Source organism: Pseudophryne corroboree, chromosome 9 (genome assembly GCF_028390025.1).
Source record: "Pseudophryne corroboree isolate aPseCor3 chromosome 9, aPseCor3.hap2, whole genome shotgun sequence".
NCBI classification, from domain to species: Eukaryota; Metazoa; Chordata; class Amphibia; order Anura; family Myobatrachidae; genus Pseudophryne; species Pseudophryne corroboree.
Genome location: NC_086452.1, coordinates 357,165,672 through 357,187,319, shown reverse-complemented (window position 1 = coordinate 357,187,319; position 21,648 = coordinate 357,165,672).

The window sequence follows — 21,648 nt, the reverse complement described above, 5'->3', positions numbered from 1 at the left end:
CAGTTTTATTGTTTTATATACTGTATACCTGTATATTATTTTCTTAAACCTACAGCAGCACTAGGATTTGGCAATCTATATGTAGCAAAAGTTGATTTACTCAACATACTGCATGTCTATGTGCCCAGATAGTTGTCTCTGATACATCAAGATGATAGTCTTACCCTCTTCTCTCAGAAAATACCTATGGAAATAAGATTTCTCTGACGTCCTAGTGGATGCTGGGAACTCCGTAAGGACCATGGGGAATAGAAGGGCTCCGCAGGAGACTGGGCACTCTAAAAGAAAGATTAGGTACTATCTGGTGTGCACTGGCTCCTCCCACTATGACCCTCCTCCAGACCTCAGTTAGATTTCTGTGCCCGGCCGAGCTGGATGCACACTAGGGGCTCTCCTGAGCTCCTAGAAAGAAAGTTTATTTTAGTTTTTTTATTTTACAGTGAGACCTGCTGGCAACAGGCTCACTGCATCGAGGGACTAAGGGGAGAAGAAGCGAACCTACCTGCTTGCAGCTAGCTTGGGCTTCTTAGGCTACTGGACACCATTAGCTCCAGAGGGATCGACCGCAGGACCCGTCCTTGGTGTTCGTTCCCGGAGCCGCGCCGCCGTCCCCCTTACAGAGCCTGAAGCACGAAGATGGTCCGGAAAATCGGCGGCAGAAGACTTCAGTCTTCACCAAGGTAGCGCACAGCACTGCAGCTGTGCGCCATTGCTCCTCATGTACACCTCACACTCCGGTCACTGATGGGTGCAGGGCGCTGGGGGGGGCGCCCTGAGCAGCAATAAAAACACCTTGGCTGGCAAAATAATCACAATATATAGCCCCAGAGGCTATATATGTGATAAATACCCCTGCCAGAATCCATAAAAAAGCGGGAGAAAAGTCCGCGAAAAAGGGGCGGAGCTATCTCCCTCAGCACACTGGCGCCATTTTCTCTTCACAGTGCAGCTGGAAGACAGCTCCCCAGGCTCTCCCCTGTAGTTTTCAGGCTCAAAGGGTTAAAAAGAGAGGGGGGCACTAAATTTAGGCGCAATATTGTATATACAAGCAGCTATTGGGAAAAATTCACTCAATATAGTGTTAATCCCTACATTATATAGCGCTCTGGTGTGTGCTGGCATACTCTCTCTCTGTCTCCCCAAAGGGCTTTGTGGGGTCCTGTCCTCAGTCAGAGCATTCCCTGTGTGTGTGCGGTGTGTCGGTACGGCTGTGTCGACACGTTTGATGAGGCTTATGTGGTGGCAGAGCAGATGCCGATAAATGTGATGTCGCCCTCTGTGGGGCCGACACCAGAGTGGATGGATAGGTGGAAGGTATAAACCGACAGTGTCAACTCCTTACATAAAAGGCTGGATGACGTAACAGCTGTGGGACAGCCGGCTTCTCAGCCCGCGCCTGCCCAGGCGTCTCAAAGGCCATCAGGGGCTCAAAAACGCCCGCTCTCAGATGTCGACACGGAGTCTGACTCCAGTGTCGACGAGGTTGAGACATATACAAAATCCACTAGGAACATCCATTACATGATCCCGGCAATAAAAAATGTGTTACACATTTCTGACATTAACCCAAGTACCACTAAAAAAGGGTTTTATGTTTGGGGAGAAAAAGCAGGCAGTGTTTTGTTCCCCCATCAAATGAGTGAATGAAGTGTGTGAAAAAGCGTGGGTTCCCCCGATAAGAAACTGGTAATTTCTAAAAAGTTACTGATGGCGTACCCTTTCCCGCCAGAGGATAAGTTACGCTGGGAGATATCCCCTAGGGTGGATAAGACGCTCACACGTTTGTCAAAAAAGGTGGCACTGCCGTCTTAGGATACGGCCACTTTGAAGGTACCTGCTGATAAAAAGCAGGAGGCTATCCTGAAGTCTGTATTTACACACTCAGGTACTAGACTGAGACCTGCAGATAGTGCTGCTGCAGCGTGGTCTGTGACCCTGTCAAACAGGGATACTATTTTGCGAACATAAGAGCATATTAAAGACGTCGTCTTATATATGAGGGATGCACAGAGGGATATTTTGCCGGCTGGCATCCAGAATTAATGCAATGTCCATTCTGTCAGGAGGGTATTAGAGACCCGACACTGGACAGGTGATGCTGACTTTAAAAGGCACATAGAGATTCAGCCTTATAAGGGTGAGGAATTGTTTGGGGATGGTCTCTGGGACCTCGTATCCACAGCAACAGCTGGGAAGAAAATATTTTACCTCAGGTTTCCTCACAGCCTAAGAAAGCACTGTATTATCAGGTACAGTCCTTTCGGCTTCAGAAAAGCAAGCGGGTCAAAGGCGCTTCCTTTCTGCACAGAGACGAGGGAAGAGGGAAAAAGCTGCACCAGTCAGCCAGTTCCCAGAATCAAAATTCTTCCCCCGCTTCCTCTGAGTCCACCGCATGACGCGGGGGCTCCACAGGCGTAGCCAGGTACGGTGGGGGGCCGCCTCAAAAATTTCAGCGATCAGTGGGCTCGCTCACAGGTGGATCCCTGGATCCTTCAAGTAGTATCTCAGGGGTACAAGCTGGAATTCGAGGTGTCTCCCCCCCGCCGTTTCCTCAAATCTGCCTTGCCGACAACTCCCTCAGGCAGGGAGGCTGTGCTAGAGGCAATTCACAAGCTGTATTCCCAGCAGGTGATAGTCAAGGTGCCCCTACTTCAATAAGGACGGGGTTACTATTCCACACTGTTTGTGGTACCGAAACCGGACGGTTCGGTGAGACCCATTTTAAATTTGAAATCCTTGAACACATACATAAAAAAATTCAAGTTCAAGATGGAATCGCTCAGGGCGGTTATTGCAAGCCTGGAGGAGGGGGATTACATGGTATCCCTGGACATCAAGGATGCTTACCTACATGTCCCCATTTACCATCCTCACCAGGAGTACCTCAGATTTGTGGTACAGGATTGCCATTACCAATTCCAAACACTGCCGTTTGGACTGTCCACGGCACCGAGGGTCTTTACCAAGGTAATGGCAGAAATGATGATACTCCTTCGAAAAAAGGGAGTTTTAATTATCCCGTACTTGGACGATCTCCTTATAAAGGCGAGGTCCAAGGAGCAGTTGTTGGTCGGAGTAGCACTATCTCGGGAAGTGCTACAACAGCACAGATGGATTCTAAACATTCCAAAGTCACAGCTGGTTCCTACCACACGCCTACTGTTCCTGGGGATGGTTCTGGACACAGAACAGAAAAAAGTGTTTCGCCCGCAGGAGAAAGCCAAGGAGCTGTCATCTCTAGTCAGAGACCTCCTGAAACCAAAACAGGTATCGGTGCATCACTGCACACGAGTCCTGGGAAAAATGGTAGCTTCTTGCGAAGCAATTCCATTCGGCAGGTTCCATGCAAGAACCTTTCAGTGGGACCTCTTGGACAAGTGGTCGGGATCGCATCTTCAGATGCATCGGCTGATAACCCTGTCTCCAAGGACCAGGGTATCTCTACTGTGGTGGCTGCAGAGTGCTCATCTTCAAGAGGGCCGCAGATTCGGCATACAGGACTGGGTCCTGGTAACCACGGCTGCCAGCCTTCGAGGCTGGGGGGCAGTCACACAGGGAAGAAATTTCCAAGGACTTTGGTCAAGTCAGGAGTCGTCCCTACACATAAATATTCTGGAACTGAGGGCCATTTACAATGCCCTAAGTCTGGCAAGGCCTCTGCTTCAAAACCAGCCGGTACTGATCCAATCAGACAACATCACGGCAGTCGCCCATGTAAACCGACAGGGCGGCACAAGAAGCAGAATGCCGATGGCAGAAGCCACAAGGATTCTCTGATGGGCGGAAAATCACGTCTTAGCACTGTCAGCAGTGTTCATTCCGGGAGTGGACAACTGGGAAGCAGACTTCCTCAGCAGACACGACCTACACCCGGGAGAGTGGGGACTTCATCCAGAAGTATTCCAACTGTTGGTAAACCATTGGGAAAGGCCACAGGTGGACATGATGGCGTCCCGCCTAAACAAAAAACTAGATATTGCGCCAGGTCAAGGGACCCTCAGGCAATAGCTGTGGACGCTCTAGTGACACCGTGGGTGTACCAGTCGGTTTATGTATTCCCTCCTCTGCCTCTCATACCAAAGGTACTGAGAATAATAAGAAAACGAGGAGTAAGAACGATACTCGTGGTTCCGGATTGGCCAAGAAGAGCTTGGTACCCAGAACTTCAAGAAATTATATCAGAGGACCCATGGCCTCTACCGCTCAGACAGGATCTGCTACAGCAGGGGCCCTGTCTGTTCCAAGACTTACCGCGGCTGCGTTTGACGGCATGGCGGTTGAATTCCGGATCCTAAAGGAAAAGGGCATTCCGGAGGAAGTCATTCCTACGCTGATAAAAGCCAGGAAAGAAGTAACCGCAAACCATTATCACCGTATTTGGCGAAAATATGTTGCGTGGTGTGAGGCCAGGCAGGCCCCAACAGAGGAATTTCAGCTGGGTCGTTTTCTGCACTTCCTACAGTCGGGAGTGACTATGGGCCTAAAATTGGGTTCCATTAAGGTCCAGATTTCGGCTCTGTCGATTTTCTTCCAGAAAGAACTGGCTTCACTGCCTGAAGTTCAGACATTTGTAAAGGGAGTGCTACATATTCAGCCCCCTTTTGTGCCTCCTGTGGCACCTTGGGATCTCAACGTGGTGTTGAGTTTCCTAAAATCACATTGGTTTGAGCCACTTAAAACTGTGGATTTGAAATATCTCACGTGGAAAGTGGTCATGTTATTGGCCTTGGCTTCGGCCAGGCGTGTGTCAGAATTGGCGGCTTTGTCATGTAAAAGCCCTTATCTGATTTTCCATATGGATAGGGCAGAATTGAGGACTCGTTTCCAGTTTCTCCCTAAGGTGGTATCAGCTTTTCACTTGAACCAACCTATTGTAGTGCCTGCGGCTACTAGGGACTTGGAAGATTCCAAGTTACTGGACGTAGTCAGGGCCTTAAAAATTTATATTTCCAGGACGGCTGGAGTCAGGAAAACTGACTCGCTTTTTATCCTGTATGCACCCAACAAAATAGGTGCTCCTGCTTCTAAGCAGACTATTGCTTGCTGAATTTGTAGCACAATTCAGCTGGCGCATTCTGCGGCTGGATTGCCGCATCCTAAATCAGTAAAAGCCCATTCCACGAGGAAAGTGGGCTCATCTTGGGCGGCTGCCCGAGGGGTCTCGGCTTTACAACTTTGCTGAGCTGCAACTTGGTCAGGGGCAAACACGTTTGCTAAATTCTACAAATTTGATACCCTGGCTGAGGAGGACCTTGAGTTCTCTCATTCGGTGCTGCAGAGTCATCCGCACTCTCCTGCCCGTTTGGGAGCTTTGGTATAATCCCCATGGTCCTTACGGAGTTCCCAGCATCCACTAGGACGTCAGAGAAAATAAGATTTTACTCACCGGTAAATCTATTTCTCGTAGTCCGTAGTGGATGCTGGGCGCCCATCCCAAGTGCGGATTGTCTGCAATACTTGTATATAGTTATTGCCTAACTAAGGGTTATTGTTGAGCCATCTGTTGAGAGGCTCAGTTATATTTCATGCTGTTAACTGGGTATAGTATCACGAGTTATACGGTGTGATTGGTGTGGCTGGTATGAGTCTTACCCGGGATTCAAAATCCTTCCTTATTGTGTCAGCTCTTCCGGGCACAGTATCCTAACTGAGGTCTGGAGGAGGGTCATAGTGGGAGGAGCCAGTGCACACCAGATAGTACCTAATCTTTCTTTTAGAGTGCCCAGTCTCCTGCGGAGCCCGTCTATTCCCCATGGTCCTTACGGAGTTCCCAGCATCCACTACGGACTACGAGAAATAGATTTACCGGTGAGTAAAATCTTATTATGTGCCTGGCTAGGCTAAGATCAGAGCTGCGACTAGGAATTGTAGGAATTATAGGGCCTGTGCCAGCATCACCTGCTCTCTAGTACAGAGAGCGAGATGTACTAATGGGAAAATGTAATAAACACCCTGTTTTCTGGGATTTACCGTATTTTCCATATGTACTAAAGCCCCACCGCCGAGTATCAGATGCAGATGGTAACGCCAGCTGGCAGCTACAGCTGGCGATTGCTGGGTGACTCATTGTCAGCAATGGGGACTGTCTGTCTCCTATGTTGTGCAGACAGCAATGGCACTGTATTCCAACTCCTTCACAAACTGTAACTGGTGTCTTTCACAGGTCCTTATGACAGCCCAGATGCTTCCCTGTCTCTTACTGTATGTTGTGCAGGCAGCAATGGTACTCCTATGCTTGCACATGAACAAAGATTTAGGGGGTCATTCTGACTTGATCGCACGCTGCAGTTTATTGCAGCGGTACGATCGAGTCAGAACTGCGCATGCTCTGGCGCATGCCAGACGGCCGAAGGCCGTCGGGCAGCTACGTTCGCCTCTGCCTGATTGACAGGCAGAGGCGGTCGCTGGGTGGGGATGGGTGGAATGGCGGCGCTTGACCGCCGTTTGGTGGGTGCGGTCCGGCTAATGCAGGCGTGGCCGGACCGAATGGGGGGCGGGCCGCAGCGGCTGCGTGACGTCACACGTAGCCGCCGTGGGCCGGGGAGCGATGAGTAGCTCCCGGCCAGCAAGCTAAAGCTGCGCTGGTGGGAGCTACTCTTGAAGTGCAAAGGCATCGTCGCTGTGCGATGCCGTTGCACTTCTGCGCGGGGGGGGGGTGGCACTGACATGCGGGGCGGAATAGCCCTGTGCTGGGCGTCCCCCCGCATGTCAGGTAAGATGATCGTAGCTGTGCTAAATTTAGCACAGCTACGATCAACTCGGAATGACCCTCTTAATGCACAAGGGTGGTCATTCCGAGTTGTTCGCTCGGTAAAAATCTTCGCATCGCAGCGATTTTCCGCTTAATGCGCATGCGCAATGTCCGCACTGCGACTGCGCCAAGTAAATTTGCTATGCACTTAGGATTTTTACTCACGGCTTTTTCATCGTTCTGGCGATCGTAATGTGATTGACAGGAAGTGGGTGTTACTGGGCGGAAACAGGCCGTTTTATGGGCGTGTGGGAAAAAACGCTACCGTTTCCGGAAAAAACGCAGGAGTGGCCGGAGAAACGGGGGAGTGTCTGAGCGAACGCTGGGTGTGTTTGTGACGTCAAACCAGGAACGACAAGCACTGAACTGATCGCAGATGCCGAGTAAGTCTGGAGCTACTCAGAAACTGCTACGAGGTGTGTAATCGCAATATTGCGAATATATCGTTCGCAATTTTAAGATGCTAAGATTCACTCCCAGTAGGCGGCGGCTTAGCATGAGCAAATCTGCTAAAATCCGCTTGCGAGCGAACAACTCGGAATGACCCCCAAAGTTTCCACACATGCATACCCTCCAACATGACCCATTCCATTAGTAACAAACTGCTCTGTTCCTGGAATTCCCTCATCATTTATGATTGCCATCATCTGTGAAGAAACACCTTTCTTATCGTTTAACTAGTTCAACACAGGTGATGGAAATCATAAATCAAGAGGGAAGTCCAGGAACAGAGCATTTTGTACCTAATGGAATGGGTCATGTTGGAGGATCTGCACATGTCTAACAGAAAAAAACGTCAACCACATGTTTATGCACGGGGAAAGCTTTCTCACTCGTCAGACAGATGTGACTGGCCACCAGCAAATATGCCAGTTTATTGAGCTGTTCTTTAAACAGGATGTAGTTGTGTGACCGGCGGTCAGGAGACGGCAGGTCACAATACCAACGCCAGGATCCCGCCCCCTAACAATCCCGATAGTCGGCATGCCGACTAGCAGAGACTATTGACACTTGTGGGTGTCCATGACACCCATAGAGTGGGAATAGAACCTGTGGCGAGCGCAGCTCTCCACCAAGCCCGCAGCGCATTCTCTATCTATTGCTAGAAACCACACTGCTTCACGTGTAGAAACATTACCAGTCACCGGTGCTCTCTGTTTGTACATTTTGATTTCCTCTCTATAGCTTCAATTGCCCTAATTCCAAACAAACTTTAATTAAGGATTTGCTCGTGCTTCACAAAAGAAATTTGCAGCAGAGTAAAAAATAATTTCATTTCTAATCAAATGTTATTTGTGTTGGAATATTAAAAGTTTAAAACCTAAATACTTTCATTGTTGAGAAAAGTCTAGTTACCATGATTTAATAAGTAAGTTCCAACGTTTTTGTTCTGTTGAGTGAATTTACTTAAATTTTTAATTACTTTTTGCTTTTTACTCAGCAACTTGGACATCAATGAGCAGGTTCTCTGTGAGCCATACACACAAGTGGTAACAAAACATCTTAGGTATAATCCATAATACGTAGTTACTTTAGGCATTTGCTATTCAGTGCTGTCGGGGGGAATATTTAGGGTCTATTTCAGTTGTTAACACTTTGTGGCCGATGTAGAATTGGTCATACAGTAAGTACATTTTTGTGGTATCCGGTCTTTGGGTCAACTGCACTTAGGTCGACACTCAATAGGTCGACCACTATTGGTTGACATGCATTAGGTCGCCATGGTCTATAGGTCGACACGGTCACTAGGTCGACATGGACAAGATCGACATGGAAAAAGGTTGACATGAGTTTTTCACATTTTCTTTATTTATTTTTTTAACTTTTCCTTACTTTACGATCCACTTGGACTACGATTGGGAATAGTAACCTGTGCCGAGCGAAGTCGGTAGCAGAGCGAGGCACCTTGCCCAAATCAAGGTGAGCGAAGCGAACCATGTGAGGGGGTCGCGGTGCACGTATTGGGGTTCCCGGTCCCTTTACGAAGAAAACAAAACAAATAAAATGTAAACAAACTCGACCTTTTTCCATGCCGACCTTGTTTGTGATGACCTAATGACTGTGTCGACATATTTCAGGTGTCAACCTAGTCACTGTCGACCAATAGCGGTTAACCTAATGACTGTCGACATAGTTACTGACGACCCTATGATCCACTCCTCATTATTGTACACATCTTTGTCTATGGCCCTCATTCCGAGTTGATCGCACCAAGCAACTTTTTGCTGCTGGTGCGATCAACTAATGTCTGCCTATGGGGGTCATTCCGACCCGATCGCTCGCTGCAGTTTGTCGCAGCGCAGCAATCAGGTAGGAACTGCGCATGCGCCGGCGCCGCAGTGCGCCGGCGCATGGCAGTCATCGGTGCCCAGCAATCGCCTCTGAGACAGAGGCGGTCACTGGGCGGGAGGGGGCTGAACGGCGGCGCTAAGCCGCCATTTAGTTGGCGCGGTCCGGCCAATGCAGGCGTGGCCGGACTGTTAGGGGGGCGTGGCGGCTGCGTGACGTATCACACAGCCGATGCGGTCAGCGGCAGCGAGACTCAACTCCCGGCCAACCGCAGGAGCTGCGCTGGCCGGGAGTTACTCCACATATACAAAGGCATCGCCTCTGTGCGATGCTTTTGTATTTGTGCGGGGGGGCCGGCACTGACATGCAGTGTGGACTAGCCCTGTGCTGGGCGTCCCCCCGCATGTCTGAGTTTACGATCGTAGCTGTGTTAAATTTAGCACAGCTATGATCAACTCGGAATGACCCCCTATGGGGGAGTGTATTTTAGCATAGCAGGGCTGCGTTCGCTTGTGCAGCCCTGCTCAGGGGCGGATCCAGAAGAAAATGAAAGGGGGGGGGGCACCATGATAGGGTAATAGTTATATTTACATGCAACTAAGGCTCGCGTGCTCCCAGATAAGAGGAGTGGTATCACAGGGGGCGTGGCCTCACAGAATACGCCATCAGGTAATGATTGGCTGTAGGAACGCATCCTGGTTTATTGCCAATGTTTCACCCTGAAAAGGCTGATTGGGCCTTGAAATGTTGGTCACCTATTCCATTAGTTATGGGAGCCTGGAAGGCACCCCAGCACAATATAATTATTATAGTTTTTATTTGGTGGTGGCAGGTGCAGCATACCTTGTTTTGGGCACTGCACTGAGACTCAGACTGCAGGACACGAACTGCCCATCTTTGATCAGCAGAAGCAGCCAGCTGGCTCTCCTTTAAGCAGCATAAGACATCTGCAGGACAGTACTGTCACAATCACATGGGCCGCCTTCTCAAAGCTGAGGCAGAGTTTGACTGCACCTAGCATGGTGGTAAAGGAAGTGGAGGAGGAAGCGCTGGGATTATTGTGCGGTGCAGTGAGGGCTGATGAAGTCTTCTGCGCCGTCATAAGTAACAGTCTTACTCGATGCTGGCATTTGAACCGCGCGCCTGGGCTGGACTCTGGCCGGCTGGCAGTGGGGGAGGTAGGTTGCGGTGTGAGCAGGGGGAGGCTGGAGCTGCAGCTCCAGCCTCCCCATTGGTTACCACACAGACTGGCTGTTAGAGCCGCAGTGGGTCCTAGTGCCTGCCGGCTCTTTTATCAAATCTGACTGACGGAAATAGCAGTAGTGCTGCTGTTGTTCTCGTTTTGAAAAAAAAAAAAATTCAGAAATGACGGGGGGGGGGGGGGGAGGGCACGGGCCCGAGTGCCCCCCACACCCCCTGGATCCGCCTATGGCCCTGCTATGCTAAAAAGGTTTCACTCAAAACAAGACCAGCCCTGGACATACTTACCCTGTGCGACGGATCCAGCGATGATGGGGCCGGCTTTGACGTCAGACATCCGCCCTCCGTTCACCTGGACATGTCTGTGTTTGACTTACCACTCCCCGAAAACAGCAACAAACGGTAAGTTGACGCACCGGAATGCCCTCTTGCTGTCCATCTTCTTGCGGTTGCCGCTGCTACCGCTTTCTTCTCTGGTAGCGTCGTTGCCCAGCGACCTTTGTTGCTGGGCAACGACGCGTGTGCGCAATGTGCACGCTGTGCATGCACATTCCAGACCCATTCACACCGCAGCAAAGAACCGCTGCGTGCGAACGGGTCGTAATGACCCCAATATAGGGTAAGATGCATTTTGCTAAATGGTCCATGTAGTGGCTTCACGTGGATGACTCAATCGCGAGCCACACCTCCAATTTTCATGACAGTGGTCAGTGCTCTGTGAGCTGCTGGCCATGCCCCCAGTCCCTCTGCCACACTGGAATAGACGCTGTGCGCATGCGCATACTGTCTATTCACCACTGCTCTGCTCTGAACTGAGCAGAGCAGCGAGTGATAGGGAGACTCCCAACTGCATCTCCCCTCACCATCGGGGGACACTGTGGCCCGCAGGAGGGACAGCGGGACAGACCAAAAAAAATGGGACTGTCCTGCGAAAATCGGGACAGTTGGGAGGTATGCAACATATACAAACAGACTCAGTTTACTTTTAAAATCTGGTATAATCCAATTTATTAGGATATAAAGCATAATAACGCGATATTATTTACAGTTTATATGGTTTATATAATGCTGATGGTCCTAATACCGGTATACATAGACAGTACAATACATGACAAAAAAACAAGAAACAATTAAACATTTAAAATTCCATTTGAATAATGCAGTGGCAAGAAGGAATATTTCTGCTGTCCTGTTTGATTGGAGAAAAATCTGAATATAGGTAGATACGCCTTATGCGGTTTATTCTCCCTTCAGTGCTTTTGTACCTGTACAAACAGGTAAAAATAAGGGAAAAATGTATTCCTTAGGATGAAATCCTTAGGAAAAATAGGGGAAAACAGGGATTTTGCTCCAATCAAATTGGACAGCAGAAATATTCCTTTTTACCACTGCATTATTCAAATGGCATTTTAAACATACTTACCGACTTTGTGGCTGCTCCTTCCAGGACAGAGCAGCCAGGTCGGCTCAGCAGGGGGCAGGGCAATGATGGGTAGAGGGGGCAGATGTTTCAGATGTATTAAATGAAGACAAACACTGCATGCTAGTTCCAAGTAGTCATGTTGAACAAGGCAGCCTGGACAGGAAGTCACACCCCCATCACAAGCAGCTACATCTATATAACTCACATGGCAACACTAGGTTAGATTAACATTACACAAACATCTTCCTTTTTTTTTTTTTTTTTTTTTTTTTTATGCTGCAGATATAACATAACTAACAATGCTAACAATGTCCTCCATTACTTTGTTTATTTTGAAACTATAAATCAAGTCTGTCAGGTGGCCGTGAATGACGGCCACTACGAGTAAAAACAGGAAGTTGAGTCGGAGATGAAGTTCGTTGGGCAGGAGTCTGTATAACTCTAGCGGGTGATAATGATGGACTGCCATCTGGAATGTCTGCATGTTCCATGTTCTCATTTCCTCCAAATTCAGGTATAACAATCTGTGGCCTTTCAAATTCCTGATTCACCATTGGCGCAACCGGCTCCATAATCAAGCCAGGAATGGAATGCCCAACATTCTCATGTAGTATTGTCCCTTCAGCTACTCGCAAATCCACACGATTGCGTCTGTACAAATTACCTTCCACATCCACAAGATATGAGCGTGGTGCAACCTTGCGCACACAGGTACCAAGTCTCCAACGGCCTGTGCGATCTCCAGGAAGGGGCTTCATGCGAATTGGCTCACCAATAGCAAGTTCAGGCAACTCCTTAGAAGATTTATCATACCCCAGCTTAGAAATCTGCTTCCTCTGCTGTAGCAATTTAGGCACACCTTGGACTACACACGGATAGAGCAAAGTGCTGGCAACTGGTAAAGATGTCTTAAGTCTCCTTGACATCAGACGCTGTGCAGGACTAGTCCCAATGCCCTCGGTGGGTGTATTTCTCCAATGTAATATGGCCTTCCATTGGTCTGTATTATCACTGCTAGCTTTTATGCACAAATTCTTTACTATCTTAACTGCAGACTCAGCTTTACCATTCGATTTTGGATAACGTGGGGATGAAGTAACATGCTCAAACTCCCATTCAGAGGCAAATCGTCTAAATTGTTCACATGCAAACTGTGGTCCATTGTCAGAGATCACTCTTTCAGGCTGGCCATAACGTGCAAATTGTGCCTTGCAGTGCTTTATTGTAGTCTCAGATGATAAGTCTGGGAGAAGCTCAATTTCCCAAAAATCAGAATAATGGTCCACTATTAACAGAAAGTCTTTGCCTGCATAAGTAAATAAATCCATGCTCACAATCTGCCATGGACGCACTGGTATCTCATGTGACATCATAGGTTCTTTCTGTTGTGCATGAGCATATTCATTGCATGCCGAGCAGTTACCAACATAGTTCTTAATCTCACTTTGCATGTTAGGCCAGTACAATGTATCTCTTGCTTGTCTGTAGCATGCATCACCTCCAAGATGGCTGGAATGTATGCGTGCCAGCATCTCGGATCTTAAAGATTTTGGTATGATGACTCTTGGCCCTTTGTACAAAATGCCATTCTGTACGCTGATCTCATCTCTAAATGACCAATAGTCCCTCACTATGATTGGTGTCTCTTCTTTTGAGTCCGGCCATCCAGCCAGTACAATAGACTTCAAAATCTGCAGGCTCTCATCAGTCATGGTGTGCTGCTGAACCTGCTGCAGTCGCCGATCAGTGACATTCAGATAATCTGCCTGGTTAATCTTTGCAAAGTCAGTCATTACCGGATGCATGGTGCACACTGTGTGATAACTCTGAGCTGCTCCAGAACTCCCATCCATAGCTATTGCTCTACTAAGAGTGTCACTGATATACATCTCAGGGCCTGGCTTGTAGGTGACACAGAGATTGTAATGCTGTAATGTTAACATCATACTCTGAAGTCTTTTAGGTGCACACAGAAGAGGCTTTTTAAAGATGGCAATTAGTGGTTTATGATCAGTCTCCACTGTGATCACGTCCCGGCCGTATAGAAAATAATGAAAACGGGAACAAGCAAAGACAATGCTCAAGCACTCCTTTTCAATTTGTGCATAATTCTGCTCAGTTGGAGTCAATGCTCTTGAAGCAAATGCAACTGGTTGTCCTTCTTGCATCAAGCAACATCCCAGTCCAGTTTTACTCGAATCACTTTGTACAGTTACTGGCTTGGTAACATCATAATACTTCAGCACAGGTGTAACTGTGACCAAATGCTTTATTTCCTCCACAGCTTTATCATGCTTTGGAAGCCAGTGCCATATCGAATCTCTGTCCAGAAGCCTGCGCAGGGGTTCACATACCTCTGAGAGGCGAGGCATAAATTTGGCCAAATATGTCACAAACCCAATCAAACGTTGCACAGACTTTACATCAGTGGGCTTTGGCATTTCCAAGACAGCTCTAACTTTTTCAGGGTCAACTTTCAAACCTTCAGAGGACAGGATATGACCATGAAAATGAACCTCATTCAACTTAAATTGCAGTTTCTTCACACTAAGTCTTAATTTCACTTGTCTGCAACGATCCAATAGCGCTAGCAACTTGCGGTCATGATCAGCCTCCGCTTCCTTTACTGTCTCGCCACAGCCAACCACAAGAATATCATCTGCTATCGGCTCAATGCCGCTAAGTCCAATCAGCAATTCGTGTTGTTTTCGCTGGTAAACCTCAGGTGCTACGGAAACTCCAAAAGGAAGTTTAAGCCATCTTTTCCTACCCCAAGGGGTCCAAAAGGTTGTCATATAACTGCTTTTATCATCCAGCTTACATTGCAGAAATGCATCACGTGCATCAACCAGTGTAAAGACTTTTGCTTTGGGCAGCTTATATAAAACATCCTCCAATGTCGGCATAATATAATGAGATCTTCGCAGTGCTTGATTTAAAAATTTAGGATCAATACAGATTCTTAACTTGTCAGGCTTTGCCACAATGACCATATTGCTAATCCAGTCCGTTGGTTCAGTCACAGGTGCAATATGCCCATCTGCTTCATACTGATCAAGCAAAGCTTTCACTTTCGGTTTGAGGGCTATAGGCACATTGCGTGGAGCACACTGGAATGGTGGAACACTTGGATCAAGTTCAAAATGTACTTCCCCAGGAACAGACTTCACTGGCCACTTGAACACATCATCATAGGCCTCTATTATTTGCTCTTTCCTCAATGGTCCAGACAAATCATGTTCCATTTTATGTAACTCAGAAGGAATAGTAAATTGCATCAACCCCAAACGCTCACATGTGGAACCTGACAATAATGGTTTCTGGTGGGCCTCTACAATTTCAAAAGTAAGCACATGGGTATGTCCACTAACAACGCATTCTGTTTTGAACCGTCCCAATGATTTCATCAGCTCTCCAGAATACAGCTTCAGTTTAGTGTCACTTGGCAGTAATGGAACTCTAGGAGCCAATTTCATCTTATCTTCCAGACTCATAACATCACATGTTGCCCCTGAGTCTAATTGACATGGTTGCCTCTTATTATTCAAAGTCAGATGTGCAAACCACTTTTGGCCTTCTGATCTTATAGTACCAATACATTCTGTTGAATAAATCACCTCAGCACTATGGGTATCAGCTCCAGGTGTTTCATCTACTATGTGTACTTTCCCTGCTTTATTCCAGCTCTTGTTTGATAAGCACATTTTAGCAAAGTGATTGGTAATACCACATGATCTACAGGTTTTCCCAAATGCTGGGCACTGCTCTTTCCCTAGCCTGTGCCTATTACCACAGTATTTACAGGCCATATATTTGGCTGCTGGTGAGTTCTGCTGCCGATTTGCACACTTTGGGCTATCCAGCAAACCACCCCTGCTGTGCTGTTGTCTGTCTGTAACATTGACATTATCAATCTGTCTGTCTATTGCTCTGATTCTCTGGTCAGTGAGCTCTGCTGTGCGACACATTTCAATAGCTGCTGACAGATCTAAATTCCGCTCTCTCAGGAGACGGCGGCGTGTGTTTTCACAATTTATGCCCAATACTAATTTATCTCGTATAAGTTCATCTTTCAATGTGCCATACTCACAGATTGCTGCCTTTTCTCTCAGCCGGGTAACAAATTTATCAATGGATTCACCTTCCTCTTGTTTACTGCAGCCAAAAATATACCTTTCATAAATGACGTTTTTTGCAGGCTTAAAGTATGCCTCCAATGCATCCAGTATTGCTTTTACATCTGTTTGTTGCTGCGCAGAAAGACTCAGGCTGTGCTTATAAACATGACGGCATTCACTGCCCATCACTCTCCTCAGTGTGGCTGCTTGCACCTCAGCTGATTTATCATTCAGGCCTGTAGCTAAAGAAAAATCTTCAAACTCAGCTCTAAAGTTCTCCCAGTTGATGCACAAATTGCCACTCATCTGCATCCCATCAGGTGGAGGAATATTGTTGTTAGTTGCCATGTTGTTGTACTCCCACTCCAGAGAAGGCAGACAAGTTTAACACAATGGTGATTCAATCCACTTGATATCTATGCAATCCTTATCCTTTTCTTGTCACTGCAGGTCTTCTCATAAGCTTGAGCTGCTGCTCTGCCAATAATCAGCATCATTTGTGGGCTCAGGAACTTCTGACACCATGTTTCAGATGTATTAAATGAAGACAAACACTGCATGCTAGTTCCAAGTAGTCATGTTGAACAAGGCAGCCTGGACAGGAAGTCACACCCCCATCACAAGCAGCTACATCTATATAACTCACATGGCAACACTAGGTTAGATTAACATTACACAAACAGCAGAGGCGGAGGCAGAACGAGGGTGGGATGGAGGCGGTACGGGGGCATGCTTGGGGAGGTGCGTCATTTAAGCCACCCCCCCACTCTGTAATGCCAATTTTACAGGCATTATACTGCAGGGGGCGTGGCTATGATGACACCATTCAACAAGAATAGTGTCATCGACTGCCCAGACCGCCCACTTTACTCACTAAGTGGGCGGCCAGGCAGGGGGGACTGCAAAAATCAGGAGACTTGCCTGCTTTTCCGGGGGGGGGGGGGAGCGTCACCCGATTTTCTGGAGCCTCCCAGCCATTCCGGGAGAGTAGGCAAGTATGATTTTAAATGTTTCTTGTTTTTTGTCATGTATTGTCATGTACTGTCTGTGTATACCGATATTAGGACCACCAGCATTATATAAACCATATAAACTATAAATATTATTGTGTTTTATGCTTTAAAATATGCAATAAATTGAACCCTGGGAGTTATATATGCTAAACATCCAATTTCTAAGGTCTAGTGGAACCGCTTCCCTCCTCAGCTGCTATTCATATAACAAATAGGTATTAGTGCAGACCTCCCAAACATAGCATATACACACATATCCCCATCACCACATATACACCACATATACACACAATACAAACTACACACACACACACAACCTCACCACATACACACAGTACACACTACACACACATAAAGTACTCCCCCACCCCCTCACATATATACATACACATAAAGTACACACACACACACACACACCACCACATATACACACACAAACTCCCACCATCACGTATATACAGAGACAGTACACACACACACCACCACATATATATACACACACACATTACACACACATAAAGTACACACAACCCCCCCCCTCCACCAGATATACACATGCACAGTACACACTATACACACCCACCCACCACCACATATACACACACTACACATACACAAAGTACACACATGTCACCACCACATATACACAAACATAAAGTACACACAAATACCACAACATATATACACACACAGTACACACTATACACACACCTACCACCACATATATAAACACAGTACACACTATATCACACACACACCACCACATACACACACCACATATACACACACACACACCACCACCACCACATATACACCCACCCACCACCACATATATATAAACACACGCACACACAAACACCCCCTCCACCAGATCTACATATACACAGTACACACTATACACACACACACCACCACATATACACACACGGTACACACTACACACAAAGTACACACATGTCCAGCACCACATATACCATACCTCCCAACTGTCCCGATTTTCGCGGGACAGTCCCGTTTTTTGGGGACTGTCCCGCTGTCCCACCCGCGGGCCGCAGTGTCCCGCGGTGGGGGGGGGGGCAGTTGGGAGGCTCTGTGTCTCGCTGCCCTGCTTGGCAGAGCAGCGGTGAATAGACACTGTGCGCTTGCGCACAGCGTCTATTCACTTGAGTGAAAGGGAGAGGGGCCATGCCAGCGGCTCACAGAGCGCTGGGCATGCCCCCTCAGTGACGAAAATGGGGGCATGGCTCGCGATCGCGGGTCCTCCGCGAAACCACACCCCCTTTTCTTAGGTCACGCCCCTTTTTCGGGAGCACGCCGCGTGTGACCCTCTTTAGAAAACCAAGAACTTGGGAGGTATGCATATACACAAACATAAAGTACACACAAATACCACCGCATATATATACACACACACAGTACACACTATACACACATCTACCACCACATATATACACACAGTACACACTATAAAAACACACACCCACCACATACATACACACACACACAACCTCATATACACACACACACCCACCACCACCACATATACACACACACTTACCACCACATATATAAACACACGCACACACAGTACACACTATACACAAACACTACCACATACATACACAATACACACACACACACACCACCACATATATACACGCACACACTATACACACATCCAGTACACACCACCACACAAACAGTATACACACATTAATCAAGAAGCCATTACACTTTCCAGGCTTCCTGCAGCAGCAGCTCCCCGTACAGTTTGGGGGCCGAGCTTATCTAAGTGGAAGCAGGACCCCCAGTGAAGGAGAGACTGGAGGAGGAGGGGCAGCCAGCAGACTGCCTGCACAGAACCATGACATGTCAGGTGAGAGTGCTGGAGGCGGAGGCATGGGAGAGAGGAGGCCGCTGGCAGTTTTTTTCGTGTCAACGCTGTCAGTTTGCTGTGGGCCTATTTTCAATGGGGGGCCTGGAGCTGCAGCTCCATCTGCCCAATTGTTAATCCGGCTCTGCCCACTCTCAATTTTTGAGGGTTTATAGAGTTACAAGTGATATACAGGAAATGAAGAGACAGGTATTATGCTGGAGAACGTTATAAAGAAAGGGAAACCCTAGAAACCAGCTATTGACCACTTGCCTGGCATGGTGGCATCAGATGCGACCACACCAGCAAGTGCTTTATCTGACCTGGTGGCACAGGATGCGACCAGTCAGATAGACAGTGTTAGCAGATGCAGGAAGAGAAACTTCATGTTTTTCACCTAATTCACTCATAAAAAAACCCGACAATTTCTGAGCGTTTTTTGGGGGGGGAAATTGTCAGTTAAGTGGTTAAGGGCTAAGGCTCAGTACATAAATGGTTCAAAGCAGGTATATATATATATATATATATATATATATATAAAAATTCATGAGTGTCCTGGTTTAAAGAGTTGTACGGTGGCCGATACATACACATCTACTGTATGTATAGGCCACCATACAACTCTTTAAACCAGGTCACTCATGAAATATATATGTATATTATATATATATATATATATATATACATATATATATATATATATATACATATATATATATATATATATATATATACTCCTCACACTGGTCCGGCACTCTCCTCTCCCACTGGGTACTGGCTCCGGTGCCCTCCTCAGGGAATGGGTACCCTTCTATAACCTCCACAATCAGGCGGCACTCAGAGGCTGGATAAATGGTGACAACAGGATCCCGCCTGCGGACATCCCTGGTGCTATTTAATAGTTAATTAGCACATCATACATATTCAAATGTGTTTTATTATACATTTGTCTTAAATAGCACCAGGGATGTCCGCAGGCTGGATCCCGTTGTTTTCCAGGGTGACGTTTTGTTTTTGTATATGGTTACCATAGTGATGTGTAAACTGTTGTCTTGCCAACAGCCGCTGCGGGGCGCCGCCGGGCTGCGTGGTGACGTGGCATCCTGCAGGGCGACTTCCTGTGACGAGAGGGAGCCGGAGCCGGAAGTTCGGGACCCGGAGCCACGGGCGGCGCCTTCGCCCCGGAGGCTGGCGTTTCTTGGAGTAGTGAGTTATTTAAAGGTTGTCACATGTATTGTCACTGTTGTAGTGTGTTTTCCTGAAGACGGGGGCTTGACCCCCGAAACGTTGAAATAAAGCACTGGACGTTTTCACCATTTATCCAGCCTCTGAGTGCCGCCTGATTGTGGATGATATATATATATATATATATATATATATATATATATATATATTATCTTTGTATACTAAATCTTTCCTAAAACTGGGTTTATGGGGTTTTGTTTGAATCTCCAGAAGGATATAATGTAGGAAGGTTGTATGTATTTATGCATCAACACGGATACCTACACCTGCGGACTGATGAAATAAACAAGCTGGGCATTTCTCCAGGCTGGTGCTGATGGCTGGTGATGATGTCAGTCAGCCAGTACACTGTGACATCACAGACACGGTATAATCGGCTGCTGCCTCTGGAACCTCACTTCTCAATACGAGTTGCTTGGTGAAGGAGCTTTGACGAGAGAGAGAGAGAAATTCAAGACAGTGAATTATCAGCCTGAGACTAAAGATGTCTCTAGGCGTGAAGAGACCGCCCGGCCTCACTCTAGTAAAAGAAGCAGACACGAATGAAGACATTTACTTACAAATGGTCACTTACCACGCTGTGACGTTCGGCACAATTGTAACATCATATGTTGGTGCTGAAATGGAAGATGCCCCAAAAGTGGTATACTACACTGGGGAGGAAGAAGAGGATGTCACCAGTGAGACGAGCTCTGATAGTTATTATTACCCAACCGTCTATACTGGTGATAACAATGATGAGGATGATGGTAGAGAGGCAGATACACCAAATGGGGATACAGATGACATGAGTGCAGAAGAAGACATCTGCAATACTGAGACCTTTGACACCGTTATCATACTCAATGACAGCGATGAGGAAGACATCATTGAGGCAGATTATTACTACCCTAAGGTGAAATTTTATGTGTGGGATGGATGGCTGGATCACACCAACAAGGAAACATCTCCAGCCAAGAAAAGACCTCCCGGCCTCACTCACATAAAAAACACTGAGCCACAAATAAACGATCGGCATGAGGTTCTGGACAACACCACCCAGAAAACGTCTCTAGGCTGGAGAAGGCCTTCCAGCATTAATCTCATGAAAGTGGCCGAACCACATACAAACAACTGCCATGAATGTCCTTACATCTCCACCCAGAAAACACCTCCAGGTGAGAAAAGACATCCCAGCCTCACTATTATAGAAGAGGCCAAGCCGCACACAAGCGCCTGTCATACGCCTGACAAAACCACCACTGGTGCTTTAAATAAAAAGCCCAAATCCAATGTCAGGACCTGGATACAGAGCAAGCTGCAGAGAAGATGTAAAGAGGAAGACACTGAGAACGCCCACAGCACAGAGAAAACATCCAAGAGAAGTGTTTTCCAGTGGACAAGAGCAAAGCTGGGCAGAAAACTAAAGAGATCCGACTAACCCGCTTACAGCGAGACACTTACATCAGCTCATCATCTTACAGATGTAAGTAACAACAACTGACTTATTGTTTACCATCCTCATATACCAACTGTTTAACATCAAAAACTAACATCTATATACAACTATACTATAACAACTTATAACATCTATATACAACTATAATATAACAACTTATAACAGCAATAAACTAAAATAACAACTACAATTGTGTTTGAGTATTTAAGCTTTGTGACCGTTACTGCCATGTATGCTGGTATAGGCTCCAATTGCCCCTTTGTTATTTGGGTATAAATACAGGGGTCTGGTAAGGTGA